The sequence below is a fragment of the Sceloporus occidentalis genome, unplaced genomic scaffold (genome assembly GCF_023333645.1).
Source record: "Sceloporus occidentalis isolate IW3139 unplaced genomic scaffold, rSceOcc1.0.p SCAF_21, whole genome shotgun sequence".
Lineage (NCBI taxonomy): Eukaryota > Metazoa > Chordata > Lepidosauria > Squamata > Phrynosomatidae > Sceloporus > Sceloporus occidentalis.
Window position 1 is genome coordinate 4772501 of NW_028317001.1, and position 19618 is coordinate 4792118.

Genomic DNA, 19618 nt, shown 5'->3' on the forward strand with positions numbered 1-19618 from the left:
ATAGTGAACTCTCTAGGGATGCTGCTTGGTGCTTCTCAAAATGGAGGGGCTTTGGCCATTCCTCCTGGAGGGGATGTAGGACATGTCCTGGGAAAGGAGGACGCCTGATGGGGATGGTGGAGTCCTAAGCCTCCTTTTTGTGGGGAGTCAGCCTCTTGTTGCTGGGGGGGCAGGGGAAACTTTTTGGGAGGGAGAATAGAGATGGATAGGATAGGATAGGATAGGATAGGATAGGATAGGATAGGATAGGATAAGATAGATAGATAGATAGATAGATAGATAGATGGATAGATTAATGGATGGATGGATGGATGGATGGATGGATGGATGGATGGGATAGACCAGATGATAGATAATGGAGAGAGAGAGAATGGCTAATTAGAGAGATAGAGAGATAGACACCATAGATCAGATGATTGATAGATAGATATAATAGGATAGATCAGATGACAGATAGATAGATAGATAGATAGATAGATAGATAGATAGATAGATAGGACAGATAAATGGATTGAATACATAGATTAGATGGAATAGATAGATAGATAGATAGATAGATAGATAGACAGACAAATACAGTAGGATAGATGTATAGGACAGACAGACAGAACAGACAGATAGGATAGATGAATAGACAAGATAGATCAGGTGACAAATATATGGATGGATGGATGGACAGACAGACAGACAGACAGACAGATAGATAAGATAGATCAGGTGACAGAATAGATAGGATATGTGAGGAGGAGTGTGTCTGCTATCATCATCATCATCATCACCACCACCACCACCATCATCCTGTGTCCTTCCTCCTGCAGTGCTTTGGGCCATTCACTGTGAGCCCCTGGAGATGTATTTTGCTTTTATAAGAAGAAAACTATTTCAGAACCAGGGCTTCCTCCTAGGAAACCCTGGGATTTGTAGTTTGGGGAGGGATTTGGACTCCCATGCTGGACTTTGGCTTTGCGGCACAGCATCCTAAGCACTTCCCCAAACTACAAATCCTGGTGTTACATGTCTGCATAAGCTTTCCCCACTGGCCATGCTGACTAGGGGCGATGGGAGTTGTAGTCCACTACATCATCCAAGGGGGCGGCAGGTTGCAGGATGCTATAATGTCGACTAATCCCATTTAAAGTAGACCCATTGAATGGTGAATCAACGCATGGGTCAATCCAAAACCCAGTAGTTCTACTCTCTAGTTGAGACTAATAGTAGGATTTAGTCTTGAGACAGTTTGACCGAATGCATCTGGGGCAGTAGACTGAAGTCTAGGGGTGACAAGATCTCTCTTAAGCACTGATTCTACAGACTGACATGGCTATGTACTGTATTGGAATTCTGTCACAGAAAATGGATCTATCAGTAGCTGTTAGTATCTGATAGTTCACTTGCAAAATGGTCTCTATTTAAAGACAGCAAGCTGGGCTAAATGGGCCTTTGGCAGGCCCTAGGAGTAATTCCTTGTGTTTTGGTGCCCACCCATGTCTGCAAACTTAGTAAATATGCACATTGCTCCATCACTTTGTCATCAACATATTACTCAGCCTTTAAATAATTTGGGGTTGCGGAGCTGCTTCCAATCCAACCTGGGCTTGTCCTCAGTTTACCCACCAGTAAAATGGGAAGGGCAAGACTGGTGGGAACTGGGAGTGGATTTTATGGCGTCGGCAGAGAGGGTTAGCCCTAGGCTGGAGCACCTCTGGGGAGAAGAAGATAAGGAAGGTTAAAGATAAGGCAACTGCCAGAAAGAGACTGTGATGAAATCTGGGGAAATTATGAGCTGTCTCCATGCATCTGATGAAGTGGAGTGTAGTCCACAAAAGCTCTTTTCCTCCCAGTTAGTATCTTCAAAGTAGCTACTGGATTCCCCCCCCCCCCCTTTTTTTTTTTTCATGCTAAAATAGAGCCTGGCTTTGAATGCTTGGGAAAGACATGGTGAGGAGGAAGAGGAGAGTAAACCTAGGAGCTGTCAAAAGCTGAACAGAGCCTCCATGCATTCAGGCAGTCTACCTCTGAATAGCAGATGATGGGGATAAATAGGGGAAAGGCATGATGGGGCAGAGGACTGGTGCCAAGGAGAGCAAAAGAAGACCCATGGTGTTCTCCAACCAGTTCTTCATGGTTTCTGGTCTAAGCCAGTGGTTCCCTGGTCTTCCAGGTATTTTGGACTTTGGCTCCCAGAATCCCAGGCCATTGACCAAGCTGGCTGAGGCTTCTGGGAAGTGAAGTCCAAAACATCTGGAGGAGCAGAGTCTGGGAATCACTAGGCAGACATTTGACAACCAAGGAAGGAAGGAAGGAAGGGAAGAGTGAAGGAAAGGATGGAAAGAAGGGAAGGAAGGAAGGAAGGGGTGAAGGGAAGGATGGAAAGAAGGGAAGGAAGGAAGGAGGGGAGGGAGGGAGGGGGGAGGAAGGAAGGAAGGGAAGGATGGAAAGAAGGGAAGGAAGGAAGGAGGAGAGGGAGGGAGGGAGGGGGGAGGAAGGAAGGAAGGGAGGGAAGAGTGACGGGAAGGATGGAAAGAAAGGAAGGAAGGAGGGAGGGAGGAAGCAAGGAAGGAAGAAAGAAAGAAGGGGAGGGAGGGAGGGAGGGAGAGGAAGGAAGAAAGAAAGAAAGGGAAGACTGAAGGAAAGGAAGGGAAGACTGAAGGAAAGGAAGGAAGGAAGGAAGGAGGGGAGGGAGGGAGGGTGAGGAAGGAAGGAAGGAAGGAAGGAAGGAAGGAAGGGAAGAGTGAAGTGAAGGATGGAAAGAAAGGAAGGAAGGAAGGAGGGGAGGAAGGAAGGAAGGGAAGGCAAGCAAGCAGCACATGCCAGATTTTAGCTCAGTTTGCTGTTTTTGTGGGTCCTCTCCAGCTTTAGAGACAAGGATCAAAACTCTCCAGTTTTGGGGGGCTCATTCCCAAGCGTTATGTATGGATCCCCAGCTCAGTTAGCTTGCAATGCTTCCTTGGTCTGTTATTGCAGGATGTGTGTGTGTATGTATATGTGTGTATTAGTTTCCTCCTTCCCTCCCAGTCCTTGCAACATCAGGATTTACCCTCCATCCACTTTCTGGCTACAACCAAGGAAGCCAAATTCAAGATGTGCTTCCATCCATTCATCTCATTCCTCCTCCATCTGAGGCTAAGATTTCTGTCTTGATTTCCAAACAGAAAGAAATGTTCTCTCTCTGTGTGTGTTTTGGATGCTGTGAGCAACTGTTGTTGTTAACTGTCCTAAGACATCTCCAAAGACCCCTGTCTCTGCTCAGGTCCTGCAAACCCATACCCATGAGTTTGTAATGGGGAATGCAACGCCTTGTAGTTTGTGCTGAGTTGCATGTTTTAGGATCTTTCCTAGTACTTCCATAGCCGCCCTCCCCATTCTTAACCTCCTTCTGATTCCCTGTTCCTCTCAGTGTTTGATCCCAGGTATGAGCTTTGGTCTGAAGCCAAGGACATAGTAGTAGAAGATGAATGCAGAGAGACACTTAAAATGGGCAAAAAAGGAGGTGAAGAAACCAGGTTACAAGCCATAAAAGAAAGAAGAGAAGCAAAAGGAAAAGGAGAGGGGAACAGCAACGCTAGGAAAGGTGGAGGGAAGTAGCAAAAGAGGAAGGCCGCATGCAAAATGGGTGCACTCTGCTAAATATTAGTTTGCAGGAGTTAGAGGGGGTCTTGGAGATGTCTTGCCATGGGTCAAGAGTGACCCAAAGACAGTTAACAACAACAAAATGAGCACACTTTGGCTATCTCTTTTGGTGCTTAATGCACAACGGCATCACCTGGAGCCATCCTTATGGATGAGACATCTCCAAGACCCCGCTATCCTCCACTCCTTTCCCCCAATTTCTGCAGATTCATATGATCTACTCATCTATTGGAGGGTGCTTAACAACAAAGAGTCACCCCTAGGCCTCAGGTATGGGTCCAGAAACCTGCCACCGTCCTAAACTGGCACCCCCAATACCGAACAGTTGCCCGCCCTTTAGAAGAGCCCCCAAAGCAGCGGCCTGTGCCAAAATGGGAGCAGAAAAAGCCCCTCTCTCTTTGTATGTCTTTAGTAGGGGGGGATAGATGACACCCTTTTTTGGGGGGATAAATGGCACCCTTCCTTGGACCCGCACATGCCCCGCCACCGCCATGGGGCCTAGTCGCCAAAGCAAGGCCCGCACCCCTGGGCCTGTTGTTTTGCGCCTGGCTGTGCTCTCCAGATGTACTATAATTTAAACCATCTCTCTGGATATATATACCCCCCTCCTCTCCTTTTTTATATTTGGGAAGCAGGATCCAAAACACTGAGCAAAAGTTTGGGGTCGGAAAGCGCACTTTTGTCGGTGCCAGGGGTAGTGTCAGCGAAAAGAGGGGGTGCAAGGTTTTTGTGGGGGATGGAAAGGGGTGAAGAGGAGTGTGCCTTGAGAAGGAAAGGGGGGTGTCCTGGTTTGGAAGATCCTATGGGCCCCAAAAAAAGAGCTGGAGCTTCTCAAGATTGACAGCAGCAACGTCAGCAGAGGAGGGGAGGGCAGGAAGGAGGGCAGTCAAGACTTTCTCTCTCTCTCTAGTCCTCCCTCTTTCTTTTCTTTTCTTTCCCTCACTCCCTCTTTTTTCTTCTTTTTATGGGGGATCTCTGGAAAGGTCCCATCTATGGGAACTAGGAGAAGAAGAGACCACCTTGAGTTGCCTTTTTTTAGGGCTCTATTGTTGTAATAATTGATACGCACTATTAGCATTATTGTTTTTGCGAAGGATTCGGGGACGAAAAATTGTTATCCTCCTTTTTTCCCTCTCTTCGAAAACAAGGATGCTGAGACCCTTTGGATGCTTTTGATGAAGCAGGAGCCAGAGCAGCTGGGACATCCTTCCAGACCTTTCTTCGCCCTCCGACTCCTCGAAGCCTCCAGCGCATACTGTAAGTCCAGAGCTTTTTAAGCCTCCAGCGCATACTGTAAGTCCAGAGCTCTTTTAAACACATTTGATGCATCACTGCACACTGCTGCTCCACTGCAAAGCACAAAAAGGCCCAATAAATGGGGGGAAGAGGGAGGGATTTGGGGGGGGGGGGAGTGAGGTTGGAAGGAAGGCTTTGCCACCTTCTTTGCCTCCAGGAAGGAAGGAAGGACCAACTTGATGGTAAAGGGATGTGCCAACCTTCTTCGCCAGGGAATAAGGAGGAAGCCAGGTTTGCCAAACTGGGTCCAGAAAGCCACATTTGTGCTCACATTGGTTGTACTACTCACATTTGCTGTACTCCAGGGTGCAGCTATGGGGCTGGCAGCAGGAGGAGGGCATTGACCCAAATCAAAATGCTGCCCCTTGCTATGAGATGTGCCAGATTTCTAGCCCATTCAAAAAGGCCACTGGAGCATCCAGAAAAGGGTCCATTGGTTTGAGTGTTGGGGCTCTGGAGGTTTGATGCGCCAGTATAGACAAACTGGGCGACGTTGTCGCACTCTCTCAGCCTCAAAGGACAGCCATGGACAACCCTTTCTGGAGAAATCTGGCCCAAATGGGTTCGCCACAAGCCAGAAATGGACTTAGACACAGCAACAACAGTTGGCGCAAGAGAGTGCAGGCATCTAAGGAGGCCGAAAGGGACCCAAATTGATGCCAACTGTTTTGTCACTAGTGGAAAATGTCATTTTTAAGGAGGCAGATTTTTCTTATTGGGGGGCAATGTTCTGTAAAAACACACACACAGCTACACTCCAGTTGTGCTGCACATCCCTGTGCATGTGTGCCTCTATGCGCCTCCACAGCGGATGCTTCATTTTATCTCTTCAAACCCCACAAAGACCCCTTTTCCCTTCCTTGGCCCTTTCCTCCCCATTTGATCTCAGGGGGGCTTTTGGGTTTGGGGGCAGAGGTGCCCAATGTGGGGCTGGGCGAAAGCATTTGGCCACCTCCTCTTGCCTTAATAGCCATAGCAATGGAGCAAGTAGATTCCTACACATCTTAACAGTGCACTTAAGGACTCCTGTTGTTGCTATGCACACACTCCCCAGGGCTTTACACACCTTCCTTTTTTGGGGGGAAAAGGGAACTTTTTTGGGGAGGAAAGGAAAGAGAAGCCAGGGGTGGAGGCCGCCTGCGGTTCCTTTCCAAAATATGGGGCGGGTTGTTGTTTTCCAGTCTCATTTTTGTCTTGGAAGAGCAGCTTAATACTGTTGTGTAGCCTTGGTGCAGATACTAGTGGTTTACTCCCTCCTTATGTCTCCAAATTGCCCCGTCCAGAAGTTATAAGGGAATTTCCAGACCGAACTAAATTGCAAAGGGTCACAAATGCGCACAACACACTTCGTCCTCAATTCTTAGGGGGAAAGTTTGCTCTTTGCAAAACAACTTCAGATGCTTATTCCAACAGAAATGCAAGAACTTAAGATGATGATAATAATAATAATGATAATGATACTAATAATCAGAAGCATACTTTTCAGGGTCTTTCTTCTGGGGTCCTTCAAAAGCACCTTGGTGCAGAAGGGAGGCCCTTTCGGCCCAATCCAATCCTATCCAAAAAGACTTACTAACTTACTTACTAACTCCGACCAGGGTTTAATTTTTAAGCAAATTGGTTTAGAAATGAATAGTAAAATTCGTAAGGCCCAGCCTTAGGTTATACCTAGGTCTGAATTTGCAAAATCGGAAAAGGAGGAGGAAGGATAGACAGAAAGAGAGAGAGAAAGAAAGAATTATCGGATGGAAGGATGGATAGAAATAGAAAATAGAATAGAAAAGATATAGAAAAAGGTCTACGTTTTAGGAAAGTCACACTCTCTCAGCTTTAGGGGAAGGTGTCCTTTGAACAAATCTTGCCCAGAAGACCATGTCATATTATTATTATTATTACTATTATTATTATTAGTAGTAGTAGTAATAGTATTAGTATCCGCTCACAACTAGACAGTCTTGTCTAGGGAAAACCTTGACCTTTATTCTTGGGACCTAAAGCTGGTTTATGGTCAGTTCGGAAACCACTTGAAGGCACACAACAACAACAACACACCACCACCACCACCACAACAACAACAACCACACTTTTAATTGAACATTTTCCAAGACATGGAAGCTTCCAGCAACAGAAAGAAACCTTGGGATACAAAGCCACCCGAGCCAACATTTTGGAGTCCTTTTTTGAGGGTGTTCGAAGCGGATTGGATATTCCCCCAACTTTATATTATTATTATTGTAGTTATTATTATTATTATTGTTATTACTATTATATTCTAATAAAGTTGACCTTATTTTTTAAGACTTAGGCAGGGAAGGCCATTGAGGGCAATGGAGGGCAGAAGGAGCAGGCATTGAAGTGCCATCCTTTAAAAGGCTTTTGCCAGCCTCCAAAATATAGTTATATTGGCACTGGTTTGGGATGGTGAACATCTGATCCCTCCTGCTCCCCAAAAATGTGGGTACTTGGCACATATATATATGGATATATAATCTATCTATCTATCTATCTATCTATCTATCTAGATAGATAGATAGATAGATAGAGATAGAGATATATAGTAGATATTTGTAGGTGTAGATCCTCCTCAAGCTGGACATTTGGGGTCCAAATAACTCCCTTCATTGAGTTATTAGCAATCTAAGTCTTATTTTTCTCTCTCTCTCTCAGATCAATATGCCATTGATATTAATATTCACCATGAAGCATCTCCTTAAGCCTCCTTTGAAAAGCTTTTTCTCATTCATCCAAATTTCTGGGTGTGATTTAAACATCGGATTTATTTTACGCAGAGGGAAACTGAGGCACTAAAGGCCAGCAATATATTGGGGCTTTATTTACTTTATTTGAGATGCAGGTTTGCCTGGAAGTAAATCCTCTCTTTACTTTGAGTCTTCTCTTCGGAGTAAATGGGCCCAAGCTTGAACTATCTCTCTTAGAGGCGTAATATATAATATAAATTTAATACAAATACAAATAAATATTGTTATTAATGATGATGATGGCATGCCATCTGTATCAATAAATAAAAGACCCTCTAATAAATAATGAAGCCAACAAGAATAACAAATATCGCCCTCATTTCCACCAGATTTTTTAATACCTTCTGCAAAAATAAAAACAAGTCTTGAATGATTTCATCTTAAATATGTTTTAGGAAGGAAGCAAACATTTAATAGAGCATGAACTGATTTAAAATGTTGACTCCTTCCTAATGTAAATTTAAGGAGGAGGCAAGATTTTATGCGTTGATCCCTCAATAGATATGAAATGTTGCTTCCCGAAGAAGGCGATATTTTATATACTGATCCATTAATGTTATTGTTGCCTCCTTCCATATATATATATATATATATATATATGAAGTAGGCCACATTTTATATACTGATCCATTAATGTTATTGTTGCCTCCTTCCATATATATATATATATATATATATATATATATGAAGTAGGCCACATTTTATATACTGATCCATTAATGGATCTAAAGTATTGCCTCCTTCCTAATATGTACATATATATATTTAAGAAGAAGGCAACATTTTGTATACTGAACTATTCGTGGATATAAAATATTGCCTCCTTCCTAATGTATATACATAGATATTTAAGAAGAAGTAAAGGAAGCAACATTGAAGGAAGAGCAACATTTTATATACTGATCCATTCATGGATCTAAAGTATTGCCTCCTTCCTAATATATATACATATGCATTTAAAAAGAAGGCAACATTTTGTATACTGATCCATTAATGGATATAAAGTATTACTTCCTAATATGTACATATATATTTAAGAAGACGGCAAATTAATGTTATTGTTACCTCCTTCCTAATATATATATATATATATATATATATATATATATGTGTATGTATATATATATATATGTATATGTATATGTATATATATATATATGAAAGAGTCAACTTTATGTACTGATTCATTAATGTTTGCAAAATGTTTACCTCCTTCCTAATATATATATATATATATATAGGCAGCATTTTATATGCCAATCTATTAATGTTTGTAAAATGTTGCCTCTTTCCATATATATAATAAGGCCGCCATTTTATACACAGAGCCATTAATGAACATAAAGTGTTGCTTCCTTCCATATATATATGAATAGAGATAAAATGTTGCATCCTTCCAAACATATATATGGAAGAAGGAGGCAACATTTTATTTTATAATAATAATATTTCATTTATTTATTTTATTTTAATTTAATTTAATTTTGTGGTTATTTTATGTACTGATCCATTAATGGAGTTAAAATGTTGTCTCCGTATATATATATATATATATATATATATATATATATATATATGGAAGGAGGACTGTATATTGCCATTGCAGAACGCAGCAGCACCCCTTTCTGTCCCTTTTTCTATTTGCAAAATAAGCCCTTGCATTTCCTTACCTTCAATCTTCCATTGGGAAGTATTAGTTTCCTCGCTAGTAAATCTCCTTAGGGCTTTCCACTTTCCTCATTGATCTGAATGGTGGCTTTGGGGTCTTTACACAGGAGTAAATCCCATCCAGTTGAATGGGATTTCCAAGCATCTGGAGAACTGCAACTCTCCAAAGCGACTCTGAAAAACCTAGCATCTCCTTTGCTTGACAAGGGCCTGAGTTGGCTTCCTTCTCCAAATTATTAGTATTATTATATTAATTATTATTATTATATTAATTATTATTATTATTGGCTTGGATCAATCCATCCTTTCAATCTCCTAATTAAAAAATCCTTTTTAAAATATGAATTAAAGGTAGTTTGCTCTCTGTAGTACCATCACTTTTGAAAAATACGTTTTTTAAAAGGCATAGTAAGGAAGGGAAAAAATTCTCCCTTTTTTCAGTTTAAAGCTGGATTTTTAATTTTATTTTATGATTTTAAAATAATAAAAAATATAAAACCAGCCATCTGGGGATTTATTAGCATTTATTAGCATTAGGGATTTATTAGTGGCCAAGGAAAGGGAGTTTAATCCGGATTTATTCCGAAGGACTGGGTTGGCTACGGACTAAAAAATTGGAGGGAGATGCAAAACATGTTTTAAAACCAGGTTTAAACGCATGGAATTAAATCCGGTGAACTCTTTTTAATATTTATTTATTTTTTTGCCTGCAAAAAGAAATCACTTAGAAATAAATTACAAAATTGTAATACTTTTGTAATAAATTTTAAAAATTGCAATGATTTTGCAGTAAATTAAAATTGCAATAAATTACAAAATTGTAATAATTTTGCAATAAATTAAAATTGCAATAAATTACAAAATTGCAATGTTTTTGTAATAAATTGCAAAATTGCAATAAATTACAAAATGAAAGAACCCAGTAGGATTGCAAGATATAGTCTGTGTGTGTGTGTGTCTGTCTATCTATCTATCTATCTATCTATCTATCTATCTATCTATTCTAGACAAGAGAGTTTGCATGGAGCGACAGGTTTCTAAGGGAGAATTACAAAAGCAGTTTTGGAAATATAACTCAAAGACCCTGGTTTGGAAAAATCAGTATCTTGTGGCAGCCTTTGAGAATCGGGTCTAAAGAAGAAAAAGACTGCAGAAATAATCCAGTTTGAGACCGCTTTTGCTGCCCTGGCTCAATGCAAAGGGGATTTGGGGATCTGTAGTTGGGGAGACATTTAGGGGCCTGAATAAACTACAATGTCCAGGACCAAGGCAATGAAAGCGATCTGAAACGGTTATTTTTGCAATGGGTTTGGGACCCTTGTGTAGGTTTAGAAAGTGGTTAGGCCTGGCTTAATCCCTGAATGTTTGTATCTTGGGGGTAGACTTCTTGTTGTTGTTGTTGTTGTTGTTGTTCTGGAGACCCTATAAGGTTGTTTTTGAGGCTGAGAGTGTGTGACTCTCCCAAGCCTCCAGGGTCAGAGTCTGATACTCAAACCACTACACCAGGCTTACTATCAGGAACGGACTAGCCTTTATTTTATTTTATTTTATTTTATTTTACTTATTTTATTTTATTTATTTTATTTTATTTTACTTATTTTATTTATTTTATTTTACTTATTTTATTTTATTTTATTTATTTTATTTTACTTATTTTATTTTATTTATTTTATTTTATTTATTTTATTTTATTTTACTTATTTTATTTATTTATTTATTTATTTTACTTATTTTATTTTATTTATTTTATTTTATTTTACTTATTTTATTTTATTTATTTTATTTTATTTTACTTATTTATTTTATTTTATTTATTTTATTTTATTTTACTTATTTTATTTTATTTATTTATTTTACTTATTTTATTTTATTTTATTTATTTTATTTTATTTTACTTATTTATTTTATTTTATTTATTTTATTTTGCTTATTTTATTTTACTTATTTTATTTTATTTTTCCTGACTATCTATAATAAAGTCTTCACAGTGATTCCAAGCATCATAAAGCTGGTTGTGTTGCTGTTGTTGTTGTTGTTGTTGTTAATAGTCACTTCTGTCCCTGTTTGCAAGACAGACTCAAATCTTTGTTCAAAGACATAGCCATGTTAGTCTGTAGGCTCAGTACATGGAGAGATTTTGTAGCAAATCTGAGACTCACCGAAGGAAAGAAATTGGCGGCATGAGCTTTCCTAGACCTCAATCTACTTCCTCAGATGCAATCTTTATTGTTGTTTCTGTTGATGTTGTGTGCCTTCAAGTCTGACGAAGGCCAACCTTAATACAGGTTTCTTCAGAGGAGGTTTGCCATGGCCATCCTCCGAGGCTGAGAGAGTGTGACTTGACCGTATCCAAACCAAGATTTGAACCTAGTGCTCAAACCCTTAATGCTCAATGTTTTAAGTTTAATGCGCAAACCTGGATTGGTCGCTCTTTCTGACAAGCGTTCGATCCAAATTTTCCTTAGTACCTTTTTGGCAATCTTTGCATGGATCAAGATTTCCAACTCTGGATTTCCAGGTATTGGACTTCAGTTCCCAGAATCCCAAGCCATGGGTCAAAATGGTTGTGGCTTCTGGGAGCTGGAGTCCAAAACCCAGGAAGACCAGAGTTTGGGGATCATGAGTCTCAAAATCCTGCTCCTCCAGCAAAGTACAATTTTGGCCAGCAAAGTACTCTCTACTCCGAGTCCTTTCAATTTCTCCACCTTGGAGAGAGCTCTAGGTCTAGTTTTCCTCCTTAAATGTAATTTATTTGCAGGGATTTATACTCAACCTTCCTCCCAAAATGGGACTCAAGTTCTCCTCCTTGGAGTAAAAACAGAATTTAGGAGGAGAGTCAGGCAAAGGAACCAAAGGAAGAGGCATTTTCCCCAAATGCTAGAAATTTGGGGATTGAAGGGATATATAACCGGAGACGCAGAAGCCTTCTTCGGAGGGCGGCAATGCTCCCTCATTCCCCTTAGCTACACACTCCTTACTCAAAGCCTTCCAAGGGGTCTGGATGGAGTTTTCGGACACCCCGAAAAAAGGACCCGTCGCCTTTAAGTCTTCTCCCTTGGGCTGGACCTTTATGGATATTGATTCATTTCAAGGATTTATATCCTACAATGGGATCCCATTGGAGATGTTTTGTGGATGGGAGGAAAAGTCAGGATTGCAACTAAGGGCACAACAACAACAACAACAACAACAACAAATGAGAGAATACGAAATTTTTCATCCCAATGAAAATTGTGCTTTAATCGTAATGAAATTTTTCAGCCCAATGAAATTTTTCATCCCGATGAAAATTGTGCTTCCGATGAAAATTGTGCTTTAATCCCAATGAAAGTTTTCCTCCCACTGAATTTTTTCCCCCTCCGGTCCCCAGCTTCCTAGCCCTTGCAGTAGTAACTTCAGAGTAACCACTGAGAAAAAGAGTCGGGCAAAAAGCGACCCAGGAAAAAGTGTGCAAAGCCTTCCTTCACCTTTCTGCAAATGCTAGGCATTTGGGGCCTGGAGAGCAAACCCACTGAGGCCTTCTTTGGGAGGAGAAGCCCCATAGCTACACACTCTCAACTCAAGGCCTTGCAAAAATGGAGCCCGAAAAGAGGGCCAGCTTTCGCAGCTGGGATCTGAGTCACTCCGGCCTTTGACAATCGCCTGTTTGTTTGTGGACCAAGCTTTCCCTGGCAGACCTTTCCAGAAAAGCATGGCATTTCCACCCCTTTTTGGAGCTGGTTCCTCCACTTTCCATGCGCTCCAGGCTCCGAAGCAAATGCTCAGAGTTCAGACATTAGGCCCACTTCCCTGACTTGTGCTCTTGTCCTTGTTGGGTGCCTCCAAGTCAATATGTATACATGTTACACATCTGTGGCTGTTGTTGTTGGGTGCCTTCAAGTCATTGCTGACTTGAGAGAGTGTATATTTGCGCATTATGTATATATGTTACACATTTGTTGTTGTTGTGGTTGGGTGCCTTCAAGTCATCGCTGACTTATGGCGACCCTAATACCATGGCAAGTTTCGTTCTGAAGTGGTTTGCCATGGCTGTCCTCTGAGGTTGAGAGAGCATCCCTTCACCTTCTGAGTTATGGCAACCCTATGACAGGAGGGTTTCTTCACAGGCGGGTTGCCTTTGCTGCTTTCTTCTGAGGCTGAGAGAGTGTGACTTGCCCCAGGTTACTCAGTGGGTTTCTATACCCAACCCTAGTCCTCAAAGCTGTCCTCCAACTCCAAACCATTTCTGCGTCTCCAAATGTGTCTTCAACTCGACTGGGATTTAGGACGACCCTCTTGCAGGGTTGGTTTGGCCCTTCCCTCCACTGAGGCTGAGAGTGTGTGACTTGACCGAGGGTTTCCAGAGCTCAATGGGAACTCACCCTGGTCCTATCTGAGGGTTTTCTGGGCAAGGTAGATCCAAAGGAGGCTTACCATTCTCTTCCTCTGAGGCTGAGAGAGTGTGACTTGCCAAAGGTCTCCCAATGGGTTTCTATGGCTGAGTGCCGACTTCTTTCTTTCAGTTAGTCTCAAAGGTGCTACAAGATCTCTCCACATCTCCCAGAGTCACAGTCCAATACTCAAACCGCTACACCAGGCTGGCGCATAAGATGCTCGATGTGGCCAAGTCGCACTCTCTCAGCCTCAGAACAGATCTGAGAAAACCCTGTGATAGGTCTCCATAAGCCTTGACTTGAAGGCACACAACAAAATAGAGCAAGGCAGTGCTGATGTTGGAGTGTCGGTCTCAGACTCTGGGAGCCCTGGGTTCGAATCCCTGCTGGGCCATGGAAATACACTTGCATTGAGCAAGGCACACTCTCTCAGCCTCAGAGGAAGGAAGGTCACAAAGCATCTGAGCATGGAAGGTAGATAACAGCAAAAGCAAAGGTAGGCCAAAGGGAGATATCTCTTTGCAATAATGTACGAATGGAAGGCGTCATCTCGAAGGCACACAACATAGGTGTGTATGTGTGTAAATATGGTACAAAACCCATCTTGCATATGGGGAAATGAGAGTGAATGCTTTGTGTATGACACACTTTATTCTGTTTCAAAGACACTCTGCTTGGTCCTTGGCTTTGCAATGCTTTGCAATGCTTCGTCTTATCAATGCGGTACCTTTTTGGGGAGGAGTGCCATCTCTTCCCCCCTTTCTTTTTCCTGGGGGTAAAACTTTTTAGATTGCTGTGTCTGCCTCTTTTTCCCCTAATCTTTATTGCTTTTTTCCCAGGGTTAGGAAAAAAGAAATCCTTTTTTAATCTTTTAACTCTGGTTTGCCGGTAGGATGTTTATACAGAGCATCTCTCCAGGCCTGTCTTTGCGCATTATGGCCAGAGTTTAAAATGGACCTTTAGATAAGGATTTTTACCCCCTTTTTCTGGGGGACAACATTGTACCTTTTGGTCTTGGAAAATAAAACCCTCTTTCCAGGTCCAGACTGAACCTAATAAACTGATTTAAGGAGGAGAGAATTAGCGCAAGGCGCATTCTTTCCTTAAAGGCGCCCTGTTTCCATATTAGTTTTATTAAATACCTTGAAGGGTTGGATCCAAGGCATGCTTACCGGGGAGTAAATCTCTGCATTTAATAAGGGTTGCCTTCCCAAGGCAAGGCCAGACACCATTGGCTTCATAAAACCTTGCAAAGGTGCATGCATTTAAAGGTGATTTAAGGGAATGGATTTGGGAAGGAGTAGATGAGGATGGAGAGTGTGCAAAATGGTTGGGTTTGGTGTTTAAAAAGAGAGGAGAATTAAGTCAGGTTTATAATGACTTCTGCCGCTTGGGGATGGAGGGAAACTCTGTAGGTTTGTAAAGCTAATGCAGATGGCAGACCCTATTAAAATATATATATATATATATATATATATATATACACACACACACACACACACACACACACATATACACACACACACACACATCTGTTGGGAACTAAAAGGGGTAATATTCGTGGACTCGGAGCTGCATTTGCAAGATTTGGGTTGCAAAATGCAATCTGGATCCTGGATATATAAAGTGAATCTGGGTTGATTTCCGCCAGAGAAGCAACCCCATATTAGTCCATGCATTTACTCCGAAGAAGCAAGGCCTTCCCTTACAATAGGATCACCAAGAAAGTATGGGTACAAGTGATGCTGAAAGAGTGAGGCCTGGAGAATATAGGTCCGAAACACAATGCAGGAATAATTCAGTTTGGTTGAATTTAAGAGTGCCTGGGAGTTGTAGTCTGTTGTGGGCACAATGTCCTACAAAACGACAGATCCCAGGGTTTCCTAGCCTTGAGCCAGGGCAGCTAAAGCGGTCCGAAACTGGATCATTTCTGCCATGTGTTTTGGACCACTGGAAAGCCTGGGGAAAAGGGAGCTGTTCTTGAAAAGCTGGGAGCTGTCTAATCCCAAAAGAATATCCATTTTGTTAATAGGGGAAACCTTTCCTAGGAAGGTGAGAAGTAGGTGGCATCTGGGCTTTAAAAAAGGCCAAGCAAAAAACAGAAGGTGGAAATGTTGAGTTGCAAAACATCACAACGGACAACCCTTAAAATGCCACCTTGAGTCCTTATGCCAGTTGGAAAGTGAGGTATTATTAGTAGTAGCCAAGGACTAAGGACTCAAGGCATAAGGACTCAGGGTGGCATTTTTAGCGTAGTCCAATAATAATAATAATAATAATAATAATAATAATAATAATAATAATAATAATAATTTATTATTATTATATTAATAATATATGTAATATAATATAATATATAACATATAATTATATTAATAATATATATATTATATTAATAATATATTATTATGTTAGTAATATATATTATAAATATTATATTATTTAAATATTTAAATAATAATAATAAATAATTATTTAAATATTTTATTATATTATATTAATAATATATTATTATATTAATAATATATATTATATATAATTAATATAATATATATATTATATTAATAATATATTATTATGTTAGTAATATGTATTATAAATATTATATTATTTAAATATTTAAATAATAATAATAATAAATAATTATTTAAATATTTTATTAATATAATATAATATAATATAATATAATATATATTATATTAATAATATATTATTATATTAGTAATATATATTATAAATATATTATTTAAATATTTAAATAATATTTATTTATTTATTTATTTATTTATTTATTTAAAGGCATCTCTGCTCCTGACAGTCCCATATTGTATCCAAACACTTTTAAGAAACCAATTTAAAACACTTTGTTGTTGTTTTTAAAGGTTTAGCTCAAACAAAATTAACGGGGAGCATTTGTAGACGATGCATTTGGATTTGGAAAGGGCAACAAATGCTCCCTTTTTTATGGTCGTAACTGTAGGGAGGGGGTTAAAATAATAATAATAATTAAAAAAATAATTCGCCCGTGGCGGAAAATATTCAATTTTATAAAATTAAAAATGTCAGGGCTTTTGGACTCAAATAGCAAAGTCTGGGTGTCGAGAAAAAAGAAAGTCTCAAGTTATTAATGTATTCTTGCCTTTTTACTGCCAGGAACTGGGAGAGGCACTTGTGGGATTTGCTCCAAAATAACTAGACTGGCCTTAAAGAAGTGCATTGCTTCCCAGCAGCCAAAGAAAGAAAGAAAGAAAGAAAGAAAGAAAGGAGGAAGATGGCAGCATTTTTGAGGCCTGGAGAAAAAAACCATCCATTGCTGGAAAGGATTACTTGAATTTCTTCTAAGGTCCGAAACACAGTGCAGAAATGATCTGGTTTGGGACAGCTTTGGCTCACTGCTAGGGAATCCTGGGAACTGTAGTTTTGTGAGACATTTGGTGCCACAATAATAATGCCCAGCGTTGCCTTGCACTGAGGCGCAACACAGTTAAAGCGGTCTCAAACTGGATGGTTTCTGCAGTGTGCGAACCATGCGGCCTTTTAAACCATCACTTCCAAGTTGAGAAGCAGAGGGACCCAGCTCCTTTCAGAGGCCTGAAGCCAAATTTTTATGTTTCAAATGTGTTTTTCCAAAAACAGACCCTGGTTTGAAACCCAGGCCGGTTTAACTAGCCCTTTTGGCTAGCTGTGGTTTGCAGCAGTCTCCCTCGACTTCCTCTCTCCAGCAGCTCCAAACTTGAATATGGCCCCTCTATGTTAATTCATAGTGTGCCGGCCTGAATGCCCTCTTGTGTTCTGCCCTTGCCGAAATAAAAAGCTTTCGGCGGACGTGTCATTTCTGAATTACGCACCTTGGAGCTCCAAGAGGTTGTCTGGGACCCATTTTGGAGATGATGGGGAGGCCTTCCTTTATTTGGTTCATGTTCCAAAGCATTTAGAGCCAAGCAACAATTTGGGAATCACTCGCCTTCCCAGAAACCAAGTGCAAAGAAAGGTGTGTGGTTTGTTGGTTCACTACAAATATACAGCCTTTGTCGAAAGACACCAGCGAGCTTTTCTCTTTAACGCATTTTCCACTGTTGCGTTCTAAGATTTGATGATTTATTGTCGTATTATTATTATTATTTTGTTATATCCCACCTTTCTCCCAACATAGGGACTCAAGGCAGCTTGCTATGGGGCCTCCAAGTCATTTCCAACCTATGGCGACCTTAAGGCGAAGTTGTCACAGGGTTTTCTGAGAGTGCGTGAGTTGCCTAAAGTGGGTTTCCATGGCCGATCCGGGAATCGAACACCACACTGGCTCTCTTATTACCTTGCTAGGTTGTGTTGTGCTTTTGTAATGATGCTTTTGTATAAAAGGAGAGTTGCGTGGTTTAGTGTTGGACTCCGTCTCTGGAGAGCAGGGTTTGAATCCTTACTCAGAGGTGGAAAGCCGCTGGGTGACCTTAGCAAGTCAGACTCTCTCAGCCTCTGAGCACAAGCCACCTCTGAGTAAGCCTTGCCATGAAAATCCTATTTTTAGAGCCAGCGTGATACTATAGATAGAGACCTGGGTTTGAATTGCCCACTTGGCTGTGGAAACCCACTGGGAGACCTTGGGAAGGTCACACTCTCTCAGCCTCGTACGAAAGCCGTCTGTGGCAAACCTCCTCGGAGCAAATCTGGCCAAGAAAAGCCCTTAGGGCAGTGATGGTGAACCTTTTTGAGGCCGAGTGCCCAAACTGCAACCCAAAATCCACTTATTTATTGCAAAGTGCCATGTCCCTCTGGCTTTCTAGTAACAAACTCTGGCAAACTCTGTGCTGGGACAACGGCACATGTGCCCACAGAGAGGGCTCTGAGTGCCACCTCTGGCACGCGTGCCATAGGTTCGCCATCACTGCCTTAGGGTCACCATAAGGCACACCTCGACCGCAATAAAAAGGAGACTGTGCCACCTGTATTTGCAAACCGATATCATCAAAACAGCAACGCCGTCACACTTTCAAACACAAAGGTGTAATAAAGAGCCAACCGTGTAATAAAACATCAAAGGTGAAAGTGTGAGGGGAGCAAACGGAATGAAACGGACGTTTTTATAGCTGTCATCTTAAAACGATCGGGGCCAAAAAAAGGAATGGTGGGTTGACTTGGCACCAGAAAGGTGTTCCTGCCAACCAGAATGCCATAGTTATGTGTTGCAACAAGGGAAGCCCTTATAGAGAAGGCTCTTCATCCTTTTTACATGATGCATTTTTCTTATCTTTAACTGATGTCAAGTTAAGTTGAATGAGAGACGGCCAAGTTGCCCTGCTCAGGTCTTGCAGACTTAGGTCTGTGGCTTCCTTGACTGAGTCTATCCATCATAATGCAAGTCTTCCTCCCTTCCTTCTACCTTTCCAAGCATTATTGTCTCTTCGGTGAGATATCTTATGATATGGCCAAAGTACAACAGTCTCAGTTAGTCTGGCATCCAGGGAGGGTTCAGCCTTTGACTGGCTTTAGGATCCATGTATTTGTCTTTTTAGCAATCCACCGGATCCATAGACCTCTCCTTGAGTCGATTTTCTTTGTATCTGCTTTCTTCCCGGTCCGGCTTTCACAACCATACAGAGAAATCGGAAATTGGATGACATAGATAATCCTAACTTTAGTATTCAACTATATCTTTACGCTTCAGGATCTTCTCTTGTTCCTTCGTAGCTGTCCTTCCAAGTCAGTTGTCTTCTGATTTCTTGACTGCAATCTTTATTCTGAGCCATGACCTGGAGAATATTGAACTACTTCATTGCTTTTATTCTCTACTTTAAAGTTATGTAAATCATTCTTTTTGCTTTCTCGGCCGCCTTTGCACTTTCTTTGACTTTCTTCAGGCGTCGTTCCATGTCTTGCCTCTTTTCTACTAGTAGTATG

General features: G+C 40.9%; 1 protein-coding gene across 2 annotated transcripts in view; it reads left to right on the forward strand.

The window, feature by feature from the left end:
* LOC149301466 (T-box transcription factor TBX4-like) overlaps positions 1-19618 on the forward strand; it is a 73471-nt gene that overhangs the window by 12001 nt on the left and 41852 nt on the right. For both annotated transcript variants that reach the window (XM_089484362.1, XM_089484361.1), the window contains exon 2: positions 4779-4887. The gene's annotated coding sequence lies outside the window, so the exon portion shown is untranslated. The remainder of the gene's footprint in view (positions 1-4778; positions 4888-19618) is intronic.